The following is a 21422-nucleotide window of genomic DNA, read 5'->3' as shown; positions in this document are numbered from 1 at the left end:
GTTCAATGCCCTGGTCAGGTGAGTTAAAAGCCAGTTCAGTTCTGCGGTGGGCTGAGTGGCTCTGCACAACAAGAGTCCTTTTGTTAACAAGACGTCGTGCACCCATTAAGCTGGCTGGTGACTTCCTACATACACACTGTTGGATTGTGTGACTTCCTCAGCTGCCTCTCCCATGTCCCCATCCATTTCTAGGGAACACAGAAGACAGGTCATAATGATACCTGTAGCTCTGAAGGATGAAGATACACTTCATCATAGATATTCTCCCGACCCAGGTAACATTGTGCTTCTAGAAGGTTTTCGCTTGTTTCATCCTGGGACAGGTTATCACTCCATGCCAGTTTTATTTAAAAACAACAACAACAAAGCCCTTGAGACTGAAAGGTCACTTCGTAAAGGCTAACTTCCTTTTAGAACTGGGCTGATAGTCATTACACATCAGCCCATCTGTGACTTAGCAGGGCAGGCACTAAGCACCTCTTGAAACGCTCTGTAGGTTCACCTGCCCCTGACCCTGTTCTTTCGTTTTCACATTGCTCATTTCTACATTGTTCTATAAGTGTATTTCCTAATTAACAACAAAGTAATTGGGACCTTCAGCCAAAGCAGCTCTGGCTTCTCCGTATTGAGCAGGTTCAGGTGAAAAAGACAAGTGAGCGTCTGAAACGTGTAGAAGTCCGAGCTGCCTCCATCACCCAGAGCGGGTCCCAGCCTGCTGCTGTCCCTCTGAGTGACTTATTCACGCAGCCTCTCTGTTCTACCGTTTCTTCTTGCTAGCTCCTCCGAAATGGACTGTCCTGCCAAACTTGCTGTGTTTACCCCTCTCTTGTCAAATCCCTTCTTTGTGGTTTCCACAATGCTCTCCTCTGGGTCCCCTTGCCCAACCTGTTTCCTTTTTCTTCTTTGAATCTTCTTCCTCTGGATGCCCTGAAAGATTTCTTCTCCCAGACGTGGCCTTGGCCCCACTTCTCTCACCCCTTTGCTGGCTGCTGTGGCCCAAACCTGTCTCACACCTGAGCACCAACCCGCATCTCTTCATGCCTTCTGAAGGATATCGCTTGGAAGAGTCAAATATCAGTTTAACGTTTTCTTAACTAGAAGAAAATGCAGGTGAATTATTTATCTGTTTTCTTCAGCTATACACGGGAAAGAACTTTCTAAACCTAAAAGTAATGGAAGAAACCACAAAGGAAAAAATAGATTTAATCATAAATATTTAAACATCTGTGTATTAAAGAAAAAATAAATGTGTTTCCATTCCCTTGTTCAGATATACCATTCTCCTTGGCTCTCAGTCTGTCTCGCTTCTAATCAGCAACCTGGTTTTTAAACTGTCTGTTCTGACATCGGCTTTGACTCCACTTCAAGCAATGTTCCTGCCCAGCCGCCATCACCGTGCTCTGTCCACACAGCCACCCTGGTTGACAGGGACAAGGTGTCAAACTCAAAGTACATCCTCTTCCTTGGGAACTCTCCCATTGTTTTACTCAGGGGGTATCTCAGCATTTGAGTTCACAAGGGCAAAATTGTGTCTTTGGCTCTCGGCATGGTGCTGGATGTGAGAAAGATTTGCTAAATGATTGACAGAACAAGAGAAGGACAATTAAGAGGTCAAGCAAGAGGAAAATAATTTAAGGATTTGAATTCTTCAGAAGTAAGGTTTTATGACCAGCTACCAATTTGCAGTGCTTACAGTCAGCCAAAATAATGTAAAAGATCAAACTGTGAGTGATGGAAAAGCCTACCATCTGAGCAACAGGGTGTTCTCACCCGAGGGGCCCCTCCTGGACAAAGGGGACATGTGTTGATACACTTGCATACAGTGAAAAGCTGGCCCTTCGTTCCTTCGGGGCCAAACTTAACATAAAACCAGTTCTTTCAGTGGCTGGTTTTACTCTACTCTCTTCCCCAACTGGACCTCATTTACAAGGCTGGTGGAGAAAGCCCTTCGAGGATGGGAAGATGACCACCTCTTGCTGGGCTCCTGGGGCACAGGAGCCTGTGTGGCCACTGGACCACCGGGCAGGGAAGCCCCTCCGACACTGACTCCCAGCAGCCCCTGGGACAGCCGCCAAGCTGTCACCCAGAATATGACCGAGGAGGGACAGAAAATTCGTGATTCCTTTTTAACTAAGTTGCCCTAAGCCCCCCCAATCCCCTCTTCATCACTTCTCTGAATAGGCAAGGCTCTCCAGTTTACTTAGCCTACTGTATGCATCCCTCTGATCAAGCCAGCCTTGGCCAGTTCCTACCATTTCCATGACAAGGACACTCTTAAACTACCTGGCATTCATAATCAGTTCACCTCCTACAATGATTTTCCTGTGTTGTTTTCTCTCTGCACTTCTGCTTTTCTTTCCAGTATTTAAAATACAACAAAATAAAACAAAAAAGAAAAAAGAAAGAAAAAAAATCCTTCCATTTAACACAATCTAGGGGGCACGGGGCATTTCGCCACGTCATTCAGGGATCACTGTGAAAGGTGGAAGTTCCCACTAGGCTAAGGCACACACAGTCTCAGATGTTACTTTATTTTTTTTTTATTGAAGTATAGTTGATTTACAATATTGTGTTAGTTTCAAGTATACAGCAGAGTGATTCAGTTGTACATATATATATATTCTTTTTTTCAATTCTTTTCCATTATAGTTTATTATATGATATTAAATGTAGTCCCTTGTGCTGTACAGTAAATCCTTGTTGTTTATCTGTTTTATATACGGCAGTATGCATCTGTTAACCTTATACTCCCAACTTATCCTTCTTCACCTGGTTTCGGATGTTTTAGGATGTTTCAGATGAAATTACTACTTTGGCAGATCAAAAGTGGTTGAATAGTAAGACTGCCCCACAGTTCAACATCATATTACAAGCACTCGGTTCAAATTTGGCTTCACTATGACTCCTCAGGTAAAGGCTTTGTGTACATCCAGCAAAAAAGACAGCAGAACTGAGGCATGATGTCCTGAGCAAGGCACAAATTGAGGGTCTGGCAGGATAAAGCCATCGGCTTCTGAAAGCAGCTGAGGAGAGTGTCGGGGGACTGATGGTCTGTGTCCCGGCCACTTGTGGTCAGGAAGGGGACACCTGTGTGCCTGTCTGCTCCTTTCTCCTGCCTGCCCTTTGCAGAGGAAACACAGCTGTAATGTCCTCTCACCACAACAATGAGGAGAAATGGGCCCAGAGGCTGTTCTGTCACCTTTTCCTCTGCCCTGATGCCCTGCTGGGGGCTGGAGAGCAAGTATCCACTGTGTTTTGGAGGCTGCAAGAGGAAGTCGCTGTCGTTAACCCAAAGTGGGTCATTCCTTCCGGGGTACGATGGTTGGAGGTGGAAATTTTAGCAGGAAAGCCAGAGGAGTTCTTTGGCCCACATGCTTGTGTCTGGGTCAGTGGCTGAGGTCGCAGGCGTACGTTCGTGTCACTATTTGTAATACAGATCACAGTGGCGTCCTACCCTTGAAAGTGGAAGGCGAAAAGACAGGCAGAGTCTGGGAACTGGTGTCGGAGGTGCCGTCATAGCCCCAGAACAGAGTCCAGTTTTGTTTTCATAAACAGGAAATTTCTCTTCTCACAGCTTAAGAGGGGATATAAAGAACTATTGTTCTGGAAAGTCTTCCTTCTTCTAGGGGCTATTTCTAACGTATCACCCCACCTCACAAAGGCCAAGAGGACCAAGATTTTTTTTTTTTTTCTTTTCCAACAAAATCCAGCCTCAGGCCACTTCTCCGAGTAGAATCGGCTTCACTTTAACATCTCTTCCCTCACTTCTGTGCCAGCATTTCTCCGCCTTCCGGCACCTTGTCCCTGGCCCTGCCTGGCCCTCCCCACCAGGAGGAATCCATCCCGTTTGGTCACCCACACCAAAGAGTCCCTGCCTTAATGGGTCTGCATGTTGCACTGAGAATTAAACATACATGTATCTATATCTGGAGTTTACCTAGAACCACACTATAAAAATAAACACTATGCAACAGTATTGTAGGAGGTGATAATTAATGGATTATTATTGTTATGAATATGGGGTGCTATAAGCAATCACTTCTTGAGGACTTTGATTAAAAGTCAACTCTGCATTATTGGAGGAGAAATTATAGGTGCTCTTTACCTTGGCTCTCTACAGCAGTGCTGTCAAATAGAAATACAGTTGGAGTCCTATGTAATGTTAAATTTGCTAGTAATCACATTTTTTAAAGTAAAAAATAAAAAGATGAAAATAATGTGAATAACATATTTTATTCTACCCATGAATCAAGAATATTATCATTTCAACATAAAATCAATATAAAATTATTAATGAGATATTTTCCTTTTTTGAACGCCAAGTCTTTGAAAGGTGGTGTAGAGTTTACACATACAGCACATCTCAGTTTGGATGCGAGTGTTTCAATGATTAAAATCAAATATAATCCTATTGAGGCAGGAAAGTTTTTTAATGGGGAAAAATGGTCCTTGTTGCTTCCATTTTTTAAACTTGAATTTACATTAAGTAAGTTTTAAATTCAGTTCCTTGGTCTCCCTGGTTTTACACAAAGTGCCCAAGAGAGGCAGGTGACTAGTGGCCATTGTATTGGACTGGGGTGGTCTGAGCTGTCCACCGACTTCCTCCGCTGCCCTCGCACCTTCCACCAGGCCCACAGCACACCCTGGCCCAGCCACGCTCTCCTCACCCCTGTGCACCAGTTCTTATGCTGGGTCTTTGCTCAGATAAATTCCTTTCCTCTATTTCATGGCCTCCTTCAACTCCAAACTCATCTCTGCCATGAAGACTGTTCCAGCAGCTTCCTCTTAGAACTTACTAGCATTCCCGCCACCTTGGTGTGCTCAAGGCTCTGTTACGTGCAATCCGAACTCTTTCGTATCAATTTGCTAAGTGTGTGTATGTGTCTCTGTGTGTGTGTGTTTGTGTGTGTATTCTATTTTCCTGACTTGATCATAAACCCTCAGGAGAGCATTCTTGGCTTTACAAACCATTTTCTTCCCACCCAGACTATCACAGTAGCCTCCTAACTTGATTCCCGGCTTCCTCCCCTGGCCTCCTTGAAAATCCATCCTCCAAACAGCAGCCAGAGTAACCCTGCTGAAAACACAAATGATCATACGGCTCCCCAGCTAAAAACCTAACGGTGACTTATTGTTTTCCTTAAAATGAAGTGCACGTTTCTCAGCCTGGCCTCTATAGCTTTCCTAGGGGGTCCCTGCCTGCCTCTCTGGCTTCATGGCCTCCCCCATCACTGTGCCCAGCCACACTGTCCTTCCTCCTGCTGCTTCAGGATCTCAAGTTCAAGTCCACCTCAGGGCCGGCGGCCTTGTTGGACCCTCTGTCTGTCCCGCTCGCTCCAGCCCCAGATTGAGCTTGGCTGGTTTCCTCTTGTCACATGAGAGGCCTTGCTTGACGTCCCACTGGCCTCCACTCCTGCTGCCAACCCCAGCCCCACACTCTTTCACAGCTCTGTTGGCTTTTCTTCGTCTGATCTTACAACTTTGTGGATCTTTTCTTACAACGATTTGAAATCATTGTTCATTAACTGACTGGCTCGTTTAACGTCTGTCTCTCCCCTAGAATGTAAACAGGGAGCTCACCCCTTTTGTTCACTACTGTACTTTAGGGCCTAGAGGCTCAGCCAAATGGAAATCTTTCATTAATATTTTAAATTAATGAATGAATATAAAATCCCATGTAACTCCTGCAATGATATATTGAGTGCTAAATCAATATCACAATTCACAAAGCAGATAAAACAGTGGTTGCAAACTCAAGTCCCTACAGAGACTTGGCAGCAGTATATGAATAAAGTACAGTAGGGAGGGGTGGGGACTGTGGCCAACTAGAGAGTACCTGTTCCATTAAGAAGAGGCAAAATCTTATAAAGTGAAGTAAGTCAGACAGAGAAAGATAAATATCATATGATATCACTATATATGGAATCTTTAAAAAGTGATACAAATTTTACTTACAAACCAGAAATAGACTCACAGACATAGAAAACAAACTATGGTTACCAAAGAGGAAAGTAGGGGAGGGAAAAATTAGAAATTTGGGATTAATAGCTATATATTACCATATTTAAAATAGATAAACAACAAGGACCTACTGTATAGTACAGGGAACTATATCCAATTTCTGAAATTGAACATATATCTGGATCTGAAAAGATCTGAATCTGAAAAGAACATATATATGTATATATGTGTAGACCTGAATCACTTTGCTGCACACCTGAAACTAACATGGTATCTCAACTACACCTCAATAAAAAATACAATTTTAAAAAAGAAAAAAAAAGAGGCAAAATCACTCAGTTCAAATCATTACTGCCTCATCAGAATACAGGCCTAGTGTTACCTGAACCTCTGATTTTTCAAAAGAAGCTAGACATTCAATTTTTTTTAATAAAATGCCCTAATTATTAAAATTATAAGACTGCTGGATTTACTTAGCCTAGCAGTTTGCAACTCTGAATTCTCATTTTTATTTCTTCTTCAATTTCAATTGAACCTTTGACAAAAAACAACCTGAGGCCCATAATTTTCTATTTTTCTTTTTTTCACATTCCTCTTCTAGTGCTTTCTCCAGCTTGGTAACTCAGAAGTTACTGGGTTTTTTTAGTCTAAATCCAATGATTTTTTATTTCAGTACTCATATTCTTTGATTGTGTTAGACTGCACGAATCAGTTGTGCAGTGGGTGCTGAAATACATCACCCAAATCCCCCTTCAGAAATGAAGATTTTATATCCCTGAGCTGCTGGGAGCATCGCCTGCAGACAACCCCGACCTCTCAGCCTCCTTTGGAGATTATCCAAGCTGAAGAGAGCTGCCTTGCCCAAGGCCATGCCCCCTTCTGGTGGGGGGCCCCATCCATTGTCAGATTGACACAGAGGTATAGAGTCCTGTCTCTCTTGCCCCGACTCAGGGAATCTCTGAAGGGGCATACCCACTTTGAGGCTCTCCATAGGGTCTGCTGAGGCCTCGGTTGTAAGGCCAGAACAGCCCAACTTCTCCCTCTACTTAACTCTGTTTCATTAGCCTCCTTTTCATCGATATCAGCATCCCCTAATAAATTCTTACACATAATCTTCATCTGGGGACCCCAAGGAAGTGAGAATGTGGACTAGATCTCCCACCACCAGATGGCAACCGGATGGAACCCATCCCTGGTGCTGGGCAAGCAAGCACACAGCCCCTGGCACAAGGCTGCAGCGCGACCATCAGAGCCTTCCTACGTGATGAAACCGGATGATGTGCTGGTGGAGGCGGATGCGCTAGCTGGGGCCATGAATCAGGCATTCGACAAGCATGGCAGGAAACAATTATAAGGATTATAATTTGGTGGCTCTTGGGAAGTTCAACTGAGGCTTTGAAGAAAGATAACAAAAGATGGAGTGTGAGTCATTGGCACTTTGGGCTTCTTGTGTGCAAAGATGAGCAGTCAAGAAGAGGAGAAACCATCGTGGCAAGGGAAACTGACCCAACCCTCCAGGAGGAGGTCGGGCTGTTGTTACAGAAAGGGGACAGAGAAGAATATGTTTAGCCCCCCAGGTGATGCCCTGGGGCTCGCCTTGGTTCTCTCTTGCCCGATTTTGACAGTAAATGAACAAGTACAGGGACACTCATCTGAAGAAAGGCATGATGTCCAGTGGCTCGGATTCTCAGGGATAAGGCACCAGGTAAACCAGCAAGACCGGCAGAAGTACCAGTGATGGTGAAGGGACGCTAGGCTAGAGGGAACAGGGGAAAGGTGGGGTATAAGCTATGACCCCAGAACCAGCTGCAGTGGTCAGGGCTGTAATTCGTCCCACTAACTGTCCTCTTCCAAGTTTTCCTCCATTAGAGATTCAATTCCCATTGAGTCCCAGAGAAGCTGCTGAAAATGTATATGCAGTGATTCTGAAGGGCACAGAGGTGGACTGTACTGGACATTATAATTTTCTGCCCAGACTCCCCTTTGGGAATGGACTGGCCACCACCCCCACCTTCCAGCTGCCAGCAGCTTGTCCCAGGGTGCAAGTCACCTCTGGGAATGGCCTCAGCTGAAGACAGGCACCTCACCCAGAGTAACACCCGCTTCCCAGGGCAGCCCACTTCCTGTGACTAACCAGCATGGGAGTATAACAGCTCAGTCCCCTCCCCCCATCAGGACATCCCTGAAGGGTCATCCCAACTTCAGGACTCCTCTGTGTCATCAGGAATCTCAGCTAAGATTGCATCGCAGCTCAATGTCTCCCTCTGCCTGAGCCTGCTCCTTTCTCTTTTCTTCTACTGGTGTGTTAATTCTCAAAACACTCCCTGAAAACCTCCCGGACATTCATCTTCTTCTTAGGATCTGCTCCCCAGGGATTCAACCTTTGACATGCTGACCTTTCCCCCTTGATTCTCAAATGCTGCGTTCCCACTACCTGTCCCATGGCCTCTACCTCCTTCCCTGGACACCCTCTTCCTCCTCCATTCCTCAAGAGTAAATGCAGCTTATCTTAGTCCCCTTTCCTTGAAAGAGAGGATAACAGTAGAGGATAACCTACCAGCAGAAGATTTACACCCACACCTGTGTAAACGGACTGCGGTGCTATCTTAGCTCCCCCACTTTTCACATTCCCTGGAAGCAACGCATTAGCTGCTCTCGTTTGCCAGGAAGTATGACAGAGGGTAAAGTGTGTGGCAAACGGTCTTCCCAAGTCAAAAGGGTACTAGAAGTTTCTCTAAGCCTTCATAACAATTTTCATTTTGTAATGTTCTCTCCATTCATTGCTAGTCTACATACACATACACATACACACACACTACTCTTCTCACAAAGATAAGGCAAAAACACAATCCACAAAATATATGTGAATTCCACCTTCCTGCCCACCTTTTATCCATTGTCCGATAACCTCCAGCCTCTGGGCAGCAGGGCCAATTCCCTTTCTTCTTAGCTCACATTAATTCTTTGATCCCATATGACCAACAGAATCTTAGAAGACTAACAGATCGGTATAACATACGGGAAAATACAATGACTTGAGGGCAAAGAGACCTGGGTTTTAGGCATAGTTATGCCACTCACTAGCTATTCTTAAGCAAGCTCATTGTTTTCCCATTTACAAAATAATAGAATAGTCCTTGACCAACCAGCCCTTTTCCTAAGACCATCAAGAAGCTAAACTAAAAATTTACATGTGTAATGGAAAAGGATCTGAAAAAATATATATACATACGTATGTATGTATGTGTATAACTGAATCACTTTTCCTGTATACCCTGAAACTAACATTGTAAATCAAATAAAATAAGAAAAATAAATACATTTACACGGGGAAGTTGATAGGACATGGAGACACATCTGTAAAGGCAAACATCCCTTTGCATTTTTCTCTTCCGATGTCCATGCTGCCTAAAGGACACATCTAGGTTGAAGCATAGTGCAGGTTCTGTGACCAACGCAGGGATCCCAGGCCTCCTGGAAGCCCACAGATGACTCGGGTTTCGGCTCAAGGCTGCTGACCCACCAGGGAAGGAGGTCTCGGAGGCATTAAGCCTCTGCTGAGACCTCCAACTGCCTCCCTTCTCTGCTCTAAGAGGCCAAAGTTCTGCTCCTCTGGCAGCTACTGCCCCATGTTCCTGAGAGATCTGTAAGAAAGTTGCCTGCTTTTGAAATTTCCTCTCCTTCTCTTTACTTTGGGGAGTAAACTGGGAAGATCATTCTTTACAAGGCTCATCGGTGTCCCCCACCCTGAGAGCGAGTGGGGATGACCACCTGCCATGGCTGGTCACTCACCAAGTACAAGGACCTTCTGCAGAGGAATCTGCCCTTTGCTCTTATTCCCACTGGGGAAGGAGGACCACAGGGCACTGGTGACTAGAGCCCAAGGAGTTGCCGCTTTAGGGCATAGGCTTGGGGAGATGCCACCACCTGCGTAGAGGAGGATTTCCCACCCTACAATCCAGCTGAGTAGAGGGCAGAATAGGACTTCCAGAGATTAGCTTGTCAGATTTTACCTTCTTGCAGGAGGATATCTAAACTCAGACAAATGGGCTTCTAATATATTCTGGATGATCTTCAGGGATGAAGTCTTCTCAAGCTCCCCAGGGTCCCTTAATCTGACATTTGAACATTTCAAAGATCAGAAAGTTCTACCAGATAGCCAATCAAAGTCTCAGTTGCTTTACCTTAAATTCATTTAATTCATTCATTCTTTTTTTTTTTAATCAAATACTCTTAACACCTACAGTGGCCAAAGCATTAGGTGAGCTGTTTCTCTTGCAGAGTTATCAGCAGACACAAATGACCACAGTTCACCATCTACCTCATGAAAGCCCTTCATCACCCTGAAGGCATCTTTCCAGGCATCTCTGTGCCCCTTGCCCCACTCCATCTCTTGCCTTTCGTACCTTCCCAGTGTTTAGGGAGATTGATGAGGGGCCACAGCAAGCTGGATGCCACCCTTGATACTCAAAGCAGGAACCCAGGGCTGCCCACCCTCTTGTGGAGTACTGACCTATTTCTCTTTGCATCTCTGGCACCTGGCACAGATCTGGCACTCAATAAATAGCTGATATAAATAAAACAGCCTTGTTCCTCACACAGCTTCCACACCTGTTTAGGGCTTTGTCAATCCCTGGGCAGGTCCCAAGAAACATAAAGGCAAAAGGAGATCCTTAACATCAAACATCACAGACAATGGGAGAAAGGTGTGGGATACGTGAGTTATGGCCGAGGGTTTCCAGGGATACAGAGGAGTGCCTAAGAAATTGGCTTGGAAGTGAGTCACCCCCAAAGGGTTTGGAGAATTAGGGCACACAGCCAGGCTGATGGAAACGAGAGGAGCTGGCACACACTCTCCACCCGCCGCTGTCTGAAGGTGTGAGAATGTCCGCTGGGTCAACGGGGCATTGTGAGAGCCCCCCCGGGGGGTGAGAACCGGCCATGTGACCCCTCAAGGCCATCACCAGGTCACACTACGTGTCTCGCAGCACCCAAGTCCCTGGCATCTGTATCACCCACTTCCTGGTTTTAAGGCCCAAGGAGGTGGGAGGGGAGGTAAGAGCCACAACGCCAGAGGATTGAGTGCCCGGAGCCTCAGAAGGATGGTGGCCTTCCCCTCATCTGTCTCACTCTGTTAAGTTGAGTCTCTTCCCTCACTTTGCTAATAATGTAAAGTATCAGCTAAAAATTGCAATGCATGCATTTCATTTGAGTTTTATTGCCCTAACAGACAGCATTAGATTACAAAAGAGGACATTTTTCTTCTCAGTTTTAGCTTATTCTGATGATTTATGATTAGATGCAGCAAGAGTTCATAAACTTCCCTGACCTGCTGACAGGTTTTACAGGCTCCCAGATTTATTTCCATCTCAAACTTAACAGCTTTCATGTGACTGATATTCCCAGCGTCGCGGCGTGGCCGAGCCAGGGGCTGAGAGAGCGCCTCTAATCTCCATGTTACTAATTTAAATGAAGTCTTGGTCTGTTGTTTAAAAAAGACATCAGTCATCCTGGGGAGGTTTACAGATCCTCTTGTAATGTAATGTCAGCCCCTTCTGAGATATGAGGTTTATAAAGCCTCACAATGTTGAGTGTCGGCAGACATGCCAAGGTCACTGTGGATGGCCAAGGGGAAGGGAGGGGGATGCACCTCAGAGCAGGAGCGAAGAATTCCAAAGAAAGAGTGTTCTCCTGGGGAGACGGGATGTGGCTGTCAAGAAAGGACCCCGAGGCTGGGGTCTGGGGGAGACGGGAGAGAGGAAGGTGGATGGCAGGATCCCTTGCTCTCCATTCAGCACATCCCCTGTCTCTCTGAGGTTGAGGAGCCCTGAGAAAATGCAGCCCCTGGTCCCCATCTGAAGATCACCCTGGGCTCTTTGTTCACCCGGGACCCTCTGCGCAGGGCACACTGAGCTGTGCTCTGCGTCTGGGCAGAGAGACCCAGAAAAGTCTGCTTCTCTCTCCACCTACAGTCTCCTGGGCTTGCTTGGGAAATCTCAGGAAGGCGCGCTCACCAGCTCTGGGAGGCCCCCCAGAGGTTGGGGGTGGAGGCAGAGAGGGGCAGGGCTCCATCGGGGGACTGAGGTATGAGCCGGGAGAAGACGGATTCCTTGTGCCAGCCCAGACTGTTCTCACACATTCACACGCCTGGGTGTCTGAAGGTCACTTACAATCAGACCTTCACTGGGCAGGAGTTGCCTTTGTGTTATTTGAAGATCAGATAAGAAGTGACAAGCAGCAGTAAGCTCTGGCTCCCTGGGGAAACAGCTGAGGGCCTGGGGGCTGGGGGCACTTCTCATCCCCCTGGGAGGAGAGGGAGGCGTGGAATCGGTGCTTTGCCCAAGCACTCTCTTGTCAGAAGGGGAGAAAGGCCAGCCCCGTGTATCTCTGAAGGCCCAGGTTCCGCGGAGGGGAAGTCTGCACGATGAACACTCACCATTCGCAGCCCTGGGCCAACAGGGGCGAGGGGAAGGAGAGCAGGGGCCACGACTGCTCCCGCTGACGTTCACCCCGCGCTAACTCTCTGCCAGGCTCTGCGCAGGCTCTCAATCAAACTTCACGCCGTTGACAACCGAGGAGGGTGAATGAAGTAAATGTTATTAGGGCCATTTTACAGATGAGGCAAGCGGGGCCTAGGGTACTACAGAACTGGCCCAAGACTTCACAGCTAGTAATTCGTGGAGTTGAAGGTCTGATTCTACCATCTACTTCCTTACCCACCACATTCTAATACCAACTAACAAGACTACAAATTAATAATAATAATAATAATAATAATAATAATAATAATAATAATAATAAAATAAAACAAATACCAAGCTTCTGTTAGTTTGTCTTTAATTCTTTGCAACCCAGACAACTGACCATTTGCTCTTGCCCTGGAGAGAAACTGAGAAACAATAGTTGATTTCAGTGTTTCTCAAAGTGAGGCTCAGAGCCCGCCACCCTCATGGGCTATACCCGGGATGCCAATCAAATGCAGTTTCCTGGTGGGAGCCCTTCCAAGTTCTGTGTATCAGCATGTGCTGGGGAGATTCGCAGGCACAGAACATTTGAGAACCACGCACCTTTTCAAAGCCTGCGGTTGGCGTCCCAGAGGACTTCAGCAGGAAGGGAAATTAGTTTCCCAGCAACTCCTGACTTCTCTCCTCAAAAGGCAGCCTCTCTATTTGTTTGACATGAATTCCTATAGCACAGAATTAGGAAAAAAATTAGCCTAAACATACATTTCAAAGTCACTTCAGAAAGGTTTGGGTATTATCTCCCATTCCTTGTCATTTATCCCTTTGCCTAGAGCCTCCATAGATAATGGTGGTAGAGAAACAGCTGGAGGAGCCAGATGTTGGCATTTGTTAACTACAGCCACTTCCCTGGTAGAATACCAGATGTCTCTGTTTGGGGGGATTTTCTCTGCAAAATCTGGTGAACCACACAGCACATTTTCTCAAAGAGTGTCCTAGGGACCACCAGCCACCCAAATGTCTGAGGTGCCTGTTAAAAAATGCAGATTCCCAAGCTCTCCTCCAGGCCTGCTGAAGTGGACACTCTGGGGCATGGGGTCCTGGAATTTTGCATTTTTAAACAAACTCCCTGGATGATTCATACATGCACTCAGACGCGGGAATATACCTGGTATGCATAGGAAAAGAACCTGGGCTTCACAGCCAGAGGGACCTCTGCTCAGAACTAAGCTCTGCCGTCCAATCCTCAGACGCTATTTCCTGGAATGCAAAATGCTGCAGCCCCTTGGAAAGTCAGCTTGACACTTTCTTGTAAAATTAAACACACACTTACTACACAAGCCAACAATTCCACTCCCAGGAAGTCACCCGAGAGAAATGAAAACAGGTTCACGCACAAACCTGCGCACAAACGTTCAGAGCAGCATTATTTGCAGTAGCCCCAGATCTGGAACAGCCCAAAGCCCATCCCCCGGTGAATGAATGAACAAATGAGGACCATCCACACAGTGGAATGCTCCTCAACAACCAAACCCAACAAACTGGTGATACAAAAGGGCGAATCTCAAAACTATATGCTAAGTGGAAAAAAATCCAGATGTGAATGACTGCATACTGTCTAATTCTTTTCAAATGAAATTCTAGAGAAAGCAAAACTAATCTGTAGTGACAGAAAGCAGATCGCTGGAGGCCTAAGCCCAGAGTGGGGGAACTAATTGCAAAGGGCCACGAGGGATTTTGGGGGGTGATGAAAATGTCCTGTATCTTGATTTCAGAGGCGTTATACAGGTGAGTGTCTCTGTTGAAACTCACCAGCCTCTACATTTAAAGTGGGTGCATTTTATCGTATGTGAATTTATAACTCAATAAAACTGATGTTATATATATTTTTAAAGTTCAGAAAAGCCCCACCATTTATGAAGTATGTGACCTTGACCAAATTATTTAACTTCCTTGTTCCCTTCTCTTCATCCTAATCCAAAGTAGTTTGCAATATTCCATTGTGCCTGTCCCCCAAAACCACCCTTCCTACTTTAAAACTCTAGAAGCCCCACTGATTACGTAAAGTTGTCATTTAAAATAAGTAGATGTGTGTCATGGTTCAAATGGTTAGATCAATTTTTAAATGTTCTTGGTGATTTAAGGGCGTGTGTCACCATCAGTAATGTAATCCTGGCTGGCGAAGGTTAGCTATAGTGTTCATGCGGTCAGGAAAGATTTTAGGTGCTTATGGCCAATAGTAGATGGAAGCCATGTTAGCTTGGGTTTCATTTTTGGCTTGACTGGAAGATTCCAAAGCCACTGGAGAACAAGACTTGGGTGTCCAGGGACTCATATATTTATGGATAGTGCATTACAGCCCAGAAGAATTAAGCCATTTACCCAAAACACCCATGTGGGTGGCACCCTATGTGGGAAAGAGGGGCCCCCGTCACCTTTCACCCTCATTCATGAACTGGGACCCTGGGCTGTAAGACTGAACAACAGAATACAAAGAAACTATAAAGGACTAAAAAGAACTGTGTGTATGCCCACTTAGGTGGGTTATGAACAATAAGATACAAAAAGACCAAAAACCCAACTGCCACTTCTGAGGTGTCACACAGGGCTCTTGGGCATGATCCCTGCACGCAACACCACCAAGGGGGTGGGCAGGCCACTGAAGCCACCCCTCCAAAACTATCCCGGACCCACCCCTATGCTCACCCCATTTATAGGACCATCCCCTTTCCCATCAAAGAGTGAACAAGGGCACCTGTTACTTGTTTTCACTCCCTCTTGTTCCAGCATGAGTTTCAGTTGCCTGAATTTCTCATCTGGCCTCTTAACAACTTCTGTTGATTAAGGAGGTCAAGAACCCTAGCTGGTAACAAATACTTTCTCATTTAGCACATATTTAGAATATATGCCAGACACAGGACAGCCATTGGGTGCTCAAACATGAATTTGAAATATATATATATATATATATATATATATATATATATATATATATATTTATATATATTTATATATATAAATATATATATATATTTCCTGCTCTTCAAGAACTTGAAGCATGTTCAGAACACAGATACATAAGAAAAATAACTAAATAAATAAAAGCAGCACTTTGTAATGCAACGATACAGGCGGATACACAAGGCTGTGGGTTACAGAGGAAGCCACCACCAGTTCTCGCTGAAGTGATGATTAGAAATGCAGTAGACAGAGAAAAGGGGAAAGACACTTTCTGAGCCCAGGGAATAGCATGTGGAACAGCACAGGAGACTGAAAAGACCTGGAAAAGCCGGATCCGGCCAGGGAATGCAAAAGATGAGCATTGGGAGTGAAGACTGAAATAGACCACAGTAGGTAAAAGCCTTGTATGAGGGTGGAGGACACTCATTACTGGGAGCCGCTCCATTCCCCCATGCTGTCCAGAGCGGCTTTTAGGTGCTCACACTTGCACTCTTCCCTAAAGGCTGTCCTTGGCTGACTGGTGCTGTGTCATCTACTGATGCCTGGGAGTTTAGATGCCCCCACCTCCAGAAGACCTTCAGGCAGTCAACCTGCCTTGCCTCTGGGCAGGATAACCTCCTCCGTGGGCAGTTCTTACTCAGGAGCGCCCCCTGGGATCAGACCGGGGTTGCACAGCTTCTGAAACATCTGGCTTCTCCCGCCCTATGGTGCTTCCCCCACCCCCTTACAGGCCTCTCCTGTGAGCTCTTCCTCAACAAAGCACTTGAGAGCTGCTTCAAGGAAACTCAACCTAAGAAGTCAAGCCAAGAAGCCTAGGTTTCGGTCTCTAAGCAAAACTGCACAGCACTTGCAAATTTGCCCCTCTCCCCACCTCCAAACGTTTGCTGTATGGCCGTCTGCCTCTGTTTTCTGTTTGTGATTTTCTTTCATTTTTTTCCCACAGTTGTGCCCCCTGCAGACCCCACCATGGAACAAAAGCAAGAACTTCTATGAAATGAGTCACCTCCACTTTAGAGCGTGGTTTTCCGAGTGCCATCTCTCTGTGGACAGATCTACCTCTCAGCTGCAAGGTGCTCTAGACACCACCCTTCGCTGCTTCTCTCCCCTGCCTCCTAACCCCTCAGCTCCCGGCTCCACTTCTGTTCATTTCGTGTGCAGGGGTCCTGCCCCTCCATTGCTGTGTGTCTCCGCCCCACCCACAGTGCAGGGCTTGAGACCCATCTGGTCACCCACTTCTACTCAGTTCTCCTGCTCTCCTCTAAATGGCTTCTCCTTGGCCCTTTCTAAAGCAGATCTCTGGCCACATCCCTCAAGAACCTCTGCTGGCTCCCTACTGCCATCAGAGTAAGATGACTTAGTCCCTTTTCAATCTTGCCACAGTTTATCTTTCCAGACTCTCCCCTACTATCTCCTGATACAAGCCATTGAGTAGAGGCATAGGGGTGAGGAAAGTCCAGGGATGTAGTAGCTGTGTCCTCTTGGACCAATCACTAACACTTTGCATAACTCGGTATACTTATCTATAAGTTGGAAATGAAATTTCTATCTTTGGTAGTTTCTAAGGATGAACAAGAATAGAAGTAAACGGCTAAGTCAATTTAAAGTACTTGACCGTTTGTATGCCAGCCAAACAACACTACTTGTTACTCAGTAAACACCATCTAGACCTTCCTAACTCTGCGTTTTCCCTCAAGCTCTCTCCTGACCTGGGACAATTGTGGCCGGCAAAGTACCTCCAAAAGCAACCCCTCAATAACAGATTAATATCCCAAATATATAAAGAACCCAAACAATTTAATGGCAAAAAAAACCCTCCCAATTTGATTAAAAAATAGGCAGAGGATCTGAATAGACATTTTTCCAAAGAAGACTTACACATGGCCAACAGGTACATGAAAAGGTGCTGGACATCACTAACCATCAGGGAAATGGAAATCAAAGCCACAGTGAGATATCACCTCACGCTTGTCAGAAAGGCAGTTTTCAAAAAGGCAAGCAATAACAAGTGTCAGTGAAGATGTGGAGAAAAGGGAGAAAACCCTAGTTGTTGGGAATATGAATTGGTGCAGCCACTATGGAGAACAGTATGGAGTCTCCTCAAACAATAAAAATAGAACTACCATATGGTCCAGCAATTCCACCTCTGGGTATTTAGCCAAAGGAAACAAAAACACTAACTTAAAAAATATATCTGCACCCCCATGTCCACTGAAGCGTTGTTTACAATAGCCAAGATATGGAGGCAACCTAAGTGTCCCTTCGTAGATAAATGGGAGAAGGAAATGTGGTGTGTACATATACAATGGAATATTATTCAGCCATAAAGAAGATGAATCTTGCCATTTGCAACAACATGGATGGACCTGGAGGGCATTATCCTAAATAAGTTAGACAGAGATGGACACATGCCATATGCTCTCACTTATATGTGGAAACTAAAAGGAAAAAAAGGCCAAACTCATAGACGCAGAGAACAGACTAGTGGTTGCCAGAGGCGGGGGGTTGGGGGGAGGAGGGGGCAAAATGGGTGAAAGTGGTCAAAAGGTACGAACTTCCGGTTAAAAAATAAACAAGTCATGGGGGTGTAATGTAGAGCAGGTGGATAGACTCTGACTGGCAACTAAGGAAAAATGCAACAGTGAAATGTCATTTTAATGACAGCCAGGGTAGGGTGGGGAGTGGTTGAAGGAGGAGGGGGAGGGGGGCAGCTGAGAAGAGCAGAAGTGGATGCCTTGAGGCCACTTCTCTTTTAAAGGGTGACAGCTGACCTGCCATTGGTGCTTTGGGGCTGTGAGCAGAAATCGAAGGCTGCCAGTGCAGACAGGGTTCCCCAGGTCCACGTTGTCTCCATGCCCCGTCTTGGGAAGTGAGGCCAGGCATATCTGTGAGCCAGTCCCACTCACCCCACCCCACCCCACCCTTCAGCAAGTCCTCATCCAACCCACCCCCGAGGGGCTGACAACCCATTTCCACCTTGGGAACAATGGTTTCCAGAAACACTCACTCTTGGGAAACACATCTTGCAACCTGTACGTCCTTGCATCTAACTGCAAGTTGAGCCCATTTCTTCTTAATTTTCCCTAGATGGGAAGGTGAGGACAGAATTAAAGATCAGTGCCATCCTACTGAGCTTGCTGCCAAATTCTGGCAAAACTGTCCACTGACAGGGCACAGGCTGCATAGGGCTTCTGCAGTGCACATCCCTCCTTAGCCAGATGCATGGAGTTTCCATGTAGGTTCAGAAGTCCTGCTTGTAAGACTTATGGGGCTGTTTCACCAGCCTCACCCCTGGTGGACACCAGGAACCTAAGTGTCCCCTCCTCACATTTGGAGAACAGCAGCAAATGCTAATACTGACATCATGTATGCTATGTGCCATGCATGGATCAGGTGCTTTACAAGATCAAGAGTATATATATTAAAATTCATCTCATCATCATGAGAATGCTGAAAGACAGATACCAGTATCATCCTCATCTTCCAGAAGACCCTGTGACTCAGGGTAAGTAATCTGTCCAAAGTCACACAGCTAGAGGATGGCAGACTGGGACTGAAGCTAGCAGTCAGGCTGAGAGCTGTGCTCCCAACTCCTCCTTGCCTCTAGGGACCAGCCCCAGCCCATCTCCCTGCCTCCCCCATGTCCCGCTACCTCTTCCAGTCCAGTGCACTGTGACTCCCACCAGACACGGGTGTCATGATGTTTCTCTCCAGGCTGGAGCCCACAATGGTTTGGCCCTGCTAGTCCCACACTCCAGGCAGGAGGATCAGAATCCTTCTCTCCCTTCCCTTGTCCAACACCCTCATATGGTTTGTTTTGCTCTGCCACCAAGGTAACCCACGTGCCCACTTCCAGGGCTCAGACTTTCTCCCATGTTACCATATCCCTAAAACCAGGACTAGGACTGCTCACACCAGTTGTGGAATATGATCAAACCTGCCTGGACGCTCCTTATCACAGACCTTCTTCTATTCATATCATAATATGACCATGACCTGGTTTATCCATCCATGTTTCGGGTAAGAATTCTGGGTCTCTTATGATTTTCTTCTCTATTGTTTTTTAAACTGACTGAGGGTGAGGACTGTTTATCTTTCCTCAGCAAGGTTAGTAGAGACTTCCTATGGTATAATTCCAGGGAAATTAAATTCTGCCCATCAATGCCTAAAATGCCACCATTAGAGATTCATTTCTTTGACTTAACTTTGTCATCCCTTAAAATGAAAATGCTCTTACTAGGAGTTACCAATTGCGCATTTCTAGCCATTTAGCCTTAGAATGGATCAGCTAAAAAGATTCTAATCTTGCATCAGCATTTGAAGGAAGGCAGGAAAATAAGGAAAACAAAAGAGTAAGCGAGCACCAAACTTAAGAATTAGGAGAAGAGAAAGACACCATCAAGAGAGAAAAGACACAGAAACGGGGTGCCAGTGATGTCCCAGAGCAACTAATCTGCCAATGATTTTGTTGTCCCCTAGCACATCAACTTGCCCCTGCCCTGCCCCTTACACACTGAACATTTTGGCAAAGATTTTCTGAGCCATGGGTTCATGTTCTGTTTCCTCCTAACTTGCACTCCCCACCCTCCTAACAGCTGATGCAGCAGATCTCTAGCCACAGAGTCAGGACCTGCTGCTGACACTGCTGGCCATCAGTTTGCAGTCCTTCTGCTTGTCTGCCCACCTGCTCTTCACCAACACTCCTTGGACCTCCACCCACCTCCAACATTTCCAGAACTGGACTCTCTGAGGTGAAGGATTTTGTTGCAAGCCAGAGTTTGGGGCACAGAGCCTGGCATCTGAGGTCCTCCAGATAATCCATTGTTTGGATGCTTCCATTTCCGGGAACAAAGGCTCTCCTACACCCACCTCTCCTCTCCGTCCCTTCAAAGGGCACTACGATGGAGCAGCAGAAGCACATCATGATATCATTTCTGATATCCATAGGTTGCAGCCATCAGTAACTGGGTTTTATTCCAGGAAAAAGCAATATTCTTTGACAAATAAGCCATTTGCCGAGCAGTTTAAATGACATTGCAAAGAGTGACACTACAAACCAATGAGCCTGTTTTCTCCACTCTTATTCACTGAGAAACAGCTAATGCCCCAGATAAAGAGTGTAGATCACATGTGACTTACAACATGAATAAAGCACGGGATAAAGAGCCGCATGAAGAGGCCACTCTGGTCAGTCACCGTGCTGATGAGAAAACCCACCAAGCTGACTCTTTTTCCTTCCGATCTTGGAATGGGAAAATCTCATCACCCCGACATCCCTGAGGGTTTTCTTAAATAGCTTCCATTCCTTAAATATTTCTCTGCTAGTCACTGATGTGGGCAAGCTCAGGTCTCCACCAGCCCTGGAACTATTGTAACCTGCTTTAATGCGGGGCATTTCCAGGAGGCAGATGTTTTAACAAGCAGGGGAAAGAAAGGTCTGTTTCTTATTGACGGAACCCTAGCATGTGTAACAGAACTTCAAAGATGCGAGGCCAGATTGGGCAGGCAACATCAAAAGCTTTCGACTGGTGCTGAGTAAACTTTGTATTCTGACATACAAGTTCTTATCTATTCTGCTCCAGACTTGAGAGAGAGAGGTTGCATCTAACCAAATCACATTGTTTTTCCTCACAGCTGCCAACTTGGAAAAATATCAGGGCACAAAGGGACCATTAAAAAAAAAAAAGAAAGAGACACACACAGAGAGAGACATGTTTTGTTAGTTCCTAAGCAACACAGTATTGCCAAGATGGGGGCTTTTCGGAAATTGAGAAGATGTTTGCTATAACACCTATTGAGGCTACTTGCTAATCCCACTTTTTATCTTTTTATAAAGAAATTAACAGAATGTACTTGGATAAAGTCTGCTACTCCCCACCATCCATGCCCCTTGACAGTGTCTCTGTTTCTTTGATAAACATTCACTTTCTAATGAGGCCAGACCAGTGGTTAATTATATCTAAACTCAAACAATGAAGCTATTTCCTGATTAAAATTTTAAAAAAATAATCATACATTTATTTTTTAAATTGTTTCAAGGAA

Source organism: Vicugna pacos, chromosome 23, assembly GCF_048564905.1.
Source record: "Vicugna pacos chromosome 23, VicPac4, whole genome shotgun sequence".
NCBI lineage: Eukaryota > Metazoa > Chordata > Mammalia > Artiodactyla > Camelidae > Vicugna > Vicugna pacos.
The sequence above is the reverse complement of the archived record's forward strand: the minus strand, read 5'-3'. Positions refer to the sequence as shown.